The sequence below is a fragment of the Lichenostomus cassidix genome, chromosome 17, assembly GCF_008360975.1.
Source record: "Lichenostomus cassidix isolate B80296 chromosome 17, HeHo_3.0, whole genome shotgun sequence".
Taxonomy (NCBI): domain Eukaryota; kingdom Metazoa; phylum Chordata; class Aves; order Passeriformes; family Meliphagidae; genus Lichenostomus; species Lichenostomus cassidix.
Window position 1 is genome coordinate 8,097,196 of NC_139497.1, and position 5,565 is coordinate 8,102,760.

Sequence of the window (5,565 nt, forward strand, 5' to 3'; positions counted from 1 at the left end):
CAGAATCAGTCTGGGCTCTGTTACAAACTTCCTCCTTTTTTTGCTCAATTCATGACAAACTGATGACAAATCCTCCGTCTCTCTTTTTTCCTTTTTTTCTTTTCCCTCAAAATTCTTTCTAGGCTTGGATTTCCAGAGGAGCGACGTCAGCAGTGATCTCACACATCTGAAGAAGTCTGGGATTGCAGCTGCCTTCAATAAAACCCGAGTTAGCTATAGGGAATGGCAGTAAGCTATATCCCATCTGCTTTGAGGTTTCCCTTTGCTCCCAGAAGCAGCCAAGTGCAGGATGTGAGCAGAGGAGTCCTGGCTGCTTCCGGAAAGGCTGGGCAAGGAGGCAGGGAAAAAAGGCAAGGAAAAAGAAGGGGGGGGGGAAAAAGAAGGGAGAAAAGAAGGAAAAAAGGGCAGGGAAAAAAGAAAAAAGGCAGGGAAAAAGAAGGGGGAAAAGAAGGGAAAAAGGCAGGGGAAAAGGCAGGGAAAAAGGCAGGGAAAAAAAGAAAAAAGGCAGGGAAAAAAGGCAAGGGGAAAAGGCAAGGGAAAAAAGAAAAAAAGGCAGGGAAAAAGAAGGGGGGAAAAGGGAAAAAAGGCAGGGAAAAAAGAAGGAAAAAAGGCACGGGAAAAAGAAGGGGAGGAAAGGGAAAAAAGGCAGGGAAAAAAGAAAAAAGGCAGGGAAAAAAGAAAAAAGGCAGGGAAAAAAGAAGGGAGAAAAGAAGGAAAAAAGGCAGGGAAAAAAATAAAAAAGGCAGGGAAAAAAGGCAAGGGGAAAAGGCAAGGGAAAAAAGAAAAAAGGCAGGGAAAAAGAAGGAAAAAAAGGCAGGGAAAAAGAAGGGGGGAAAAGGTAAAAAAGGCAGGGAAAAAAGAAGGAAAAAAGGCAGGGAAAAAGAAGGAGGGAAAAGGGAAAAAAGGCTGGGAAAAAAGAAGGAAAAAAAGGCAGGGAAAAAGAAGGGGGGAAAAGGGAAAAAAGGCAGGGAAAAAAGAAAAAAGGCAGGAAAAAAAAGGGGGGAAAATGGGGAAAAGGCAGGGAAAAAAAGAAGGGGAAAAGGCAGGGGAAAAAAGGCAGAAAAAAAAAGAAAAAAGGCAGGGAAAAAAAGAAAAAAGGCAGGGAAAAAAGAAGGGTAAAAAGGCCTTCCTCTGCTCCTTCAGCCTGGGTTGGTGATGTGACCTCAGCAGGGAACTCGAGTTCCCCTCCCTGCCAGGGCAATGGGATCAGAGCTCTGGGAAGAGCCAGCAGCTCCTCTGCCTGTGCTGATTCTGTAGAAATCCCAGATCAGTTTGGGTTATCCAGCTGATCCAGTCCTGGGCAGCACTAGGATTTGGGCTGGGAGGATTGTGCTCCTCTCCCTTCACACCTTCCCCACATTTCTGGGGAATCCTGAGAGTCAGGGGGGAGAATAATGAGCTGAGCTTGGATGTGATATCCCTGGGAAAAAAGGGAAAATTCGGATAAAAAACGCAGGACAGGGAGACACTACTTAGATTTTTCCACTCAAAATCAAGATTAGAGCTGGGGAATCAACTGGAAATTCCCCCAGGTCTGCTCTTTCTTGACCATGATTTTTGCTGTATTATCAAGCAGTCAGGCAGTAATTAGACAAATGTAGCTGTAAAGCCTCAAAGTCATTGAGGAAGCCAAAATGCTGTTTTAATGACATGGATTTATTGTCCCTCCTCCCCCTGCTCCCAGGATATTGCTCTAGAACTTAGGTTCTGCACCCAAAATTTGTTTCTTCCTTGAAAATGAGCAGATCAGTTCCAACTTTCACACAAAAAACTCTTTTACCAGTGCTGTAAAAGTTTTTACCAGTTTTTTCACACTGCTGCCTCCTCCTCTCTGCTCTGTCTGCTATTTTCTTCACCTTCTGCTGCTTGCAGAGGCTGAGAATTTTAGAGCAAATGATGGTTTTCCATCAGCCACATTCCTGATTTTCCCTGATAGCTTTATCTGCTGGATAAAGTGGAGGTTAAATATCCCTTTTTTTCCAAATCTGTGACCATAGTTTAATAGTGTAAAGCAATTTTAGGATGTGCTTTGAAGATTAAAACTCTCAGTGTCTAAGATAGGTTTTTAGTTATTTTGGGATTTTTCTTGCCTTCTCAACCACACCTTGAAGTTCTCAGGGTTTGCACAGACAGCTTTCTGCTGGGGGAGATTTATTTTTTACTCAAAAGACAGACAAATTGGTGTCTTTTGCTCTTGTTGGAGTGAATTGAAGAGAAATCATGGAATCCCAAAATGGTTGGTGTTGGAAAGGACCAGGCTGGATGGAGCTCTGAGCTCCCTGGCCTGGTGGAAAGCAGGGATTAGGAGTGAAATCAGTTTTAAAGCTCCTGCCAACCCAAACCAGTCTGGGATTCTGTGGATTTCCACCACATTTTCTATCAAATGGATGCTCAGATGTGTTCACATCTGCCTGTGCTGTGGAATTATCCATATTTTGGTCTTCACTAGCAGCAGGAATCCTCCTCCCTGTGGATTATCCTCATATTGGGACACATTTCTTCTGGAATGGACAAGGACTATGGACTTTGCTTTGCTGCTCTCCTTAGTTAAACCTCAGCAGGGAAACTGTGCCTGCAAGACATTTGAGGATACATTTAACGTGATTAGCTGCAGTTTTGACACCAATAATCTTTAAACCATGATTGCAGCAGAGTGTGAGTGGAATTTGGGATGGGTGGAAGGGCTTGAGCATTTTTATGAACCCAAACACCTGCAGGGTACAAATTGGTGTGGGATAGGATCAAACCTCTCCAGCAGCTGAGGTGTTTTCCCTGTGCCATGGATGAACCACCCAGGAGTGATGCTAACGAGATCAGAAATCTTCACATCACCCCAAAAAGAGCTTCACTTTCTCCCTCAGTCCTCAGTGGTTTGGTGTTGTCTTCCCTGCCATTTTTTCTGCCTTGGTACATAGCCAAAAGCATATTATATTTCATAAACTTCTAATAAATCTACTGCCAATATGATAAAAGCCAAGGAAGTCACCCAGTCTGACACCAGCAATTTGCATGGAAAATATTTCTCTACCGGCATCGTCGTCACTGTCTATTTATTCAGTTGATTTTAATTTTTCTCGAGGGAGTTTAGCCCAGAGCTCTGGAGATTATCCCTGTAAATGTTTGTGATATCACTAACAACATTTTGTCTGGTGATTATCAGCGTGTTGATGATTCTCTGGCAAAGAACTTTTATTTTATAGATCAGAGGAAGAGATGATCAAGGTCCCCTGGCCTCATTCTCAGGTGTCCCACAGCTTCTTCCCACTGATGTGAGCAGAGAGCTTAAAATAATTTCATTAAACATCATGATTTGCTCAATTACTGCTTGTTTGTCATTAATTTTGTGGCATTCCCAGCCGGGCAAACACAGCCAGGACACACTCAGGTCTTTAAAGAGAGGCTGAAGATACAAGCCTTGGGAAATTCCCTGGGAAAAATAATAAATACAACTAATAGAGGAAATGTCCTTTTCTTTTTTGGAGATCATATCTTTAAAGTTCCAAAATTATCAAGTACTTGTATTTTTTTGTAACACAGAGTTTGGTGTGATATTTAATATATCAAGGGACATTATGGAGCCTTGACTTTTAAGTTTTTACTCTTGCAGCAGTGGTGAATTTGCACCTACAGTCTCTGCATTCATCTATTTAAATCAGAGTTCCCCAGGGTTAAAAATGAGTTTTTGCTTTCTCTGATGCCAAAGCAGTGGCCACTTTTAACTTGGGTTACAATGGTCAGGATCAATCCATCCCCAAATAATGTTGTCTTCAGCATGGTTGATTATGGCCTGACCAGTGCTGATAATATTTGGAAAAGGGTTATCCATATATAATTATATAAATTATAATTTTGTCATTAAATAAATGAGTGTTTTCACTGGAAAAGTGACCAAAAGTCTGCAGGGCTTGGAAACCCTTATTCCATTTGAGTCACCACATCAGGGCAGGGGGAATATTAGTGTAGAAATAAAGTGAATTATTGTAAATAGATATTTAAAGCAATAATTGAAATGTTTTCTGAGGAAGCAACCTGAAGTGTCTTGTTTAAGGGTGCTGAGCGGCTGTAAGGAAAAGATCTCATAAAAATCAGTTTGTTTGCAAATAATTGTCAAATAAGGAGCAACAAATGGCTTTCTGCAGATGCTGGGAAATCAACAGAAAAGGAGCAGGTAAGGTGGGAGCCCAAGAGCCAAAGTTTTAGCAGCACTGCTGGAATATTGCTCAATGTGAACCCCAATGAACTGAGCTGTGTTTGGCTGCAGTTGGAGAGGAATGAGAGCAATGCAGGTGGAAAGGCAAAAGCATTTTGATCTTGATTCTGTGCCAGGGAAATCTTGTGAATGTGGTCTGGGAAGACAGAAAATGTAGGGAAAGGATACTCAGTGAAAAAGGATCCAAATGTCTCCAGAAATCACTTAACCTAAAATCATCAGTGTTAAGAATGGAGCATGGAAAGGACCTTAGAGTTTCCTTCAGAATCAGCCTTAAAGGATCTCTGTAAGTCTTGGTTTTTCATCTTCCTCTCACCATGAAATGAGTTGTTTTCAGCAGGATGATTTCCTTGGGGCTCAGCTGGGGCTGTTTGCAGGTTCCTGGCTTGGCTCCCCAGGCTGGGCTCACATTGCCCAGGCTGCCAGAGCTCCAGGAGAGTTTGGACATCACTCCCAGGGATGCCCAGGGTGGGATTGTTGGGAGCTGGACTTGGATCAGCAAACTAATCTTTGTGGGTCTCTTCCCACTCAGGTTATTCTGTGACTCTCTGGTTCTATTCTAACATGAATTTTCTGATAAGTGCATTTCCTTCCAGCCACAAGCTCCAAAATTTGTTCAAATATTGCTGCTAAAATTGTTCAAATGTTGTCATTTCTGTTTCAGGTGTTGCATTCCAGCCTCTGCCATCCCATCTGTGTGCTCCTGGAAGTTGTGCTCTCTGTCCATGGCAAAAGATTCTCAGGCCCCACTGAGCTGTGGTAATTCACATTCAGGGCAGCTTTCACTCTCAAATGTGCTGCTGCAAAGCAGATTATTCCTTGGGCTGGGTGAACCAGCACAGGTATTAAATTGGAATGAAATCTTATTACCTGTGTTGGAACAATTTTGTCCCAAGGTAATAATGAGGGAGTTTTTTTGCATTTCACTAATATTTCCTCCAATAATTCACTGGTCTCTTTTAGGCTTTCATAAAAGCTATAAAATCTCTATTCCTAGATTTATCATTTACGAATTTCCACAGATCTTTGAATTTCCTCTCTAATACTGACTAGCAAGCACATAAAACCACAGCAACAAACTCCAGCATATTCAGCTCAGTGTTCATTTAATTTCTCCCTGTTCCTTTTATTTTCCCAAAAATCAATTTCTATCCCCATTTATCTAATGAAAGAGGGCACTGCAGGGCACAGAATCCCATCCTGGTCCTGCTCGTTAGAGATCACAACCTGGAGCTAACTTCCTGATTAAAATACATTTTCCCTGTTCTTTCATGTTATCATTTGTTTCTGACTCAGTCGATGGTTCAATGTTTGCCACAGACTGTGATTAAGGATGGGTGAAGCCCAAAAAGATA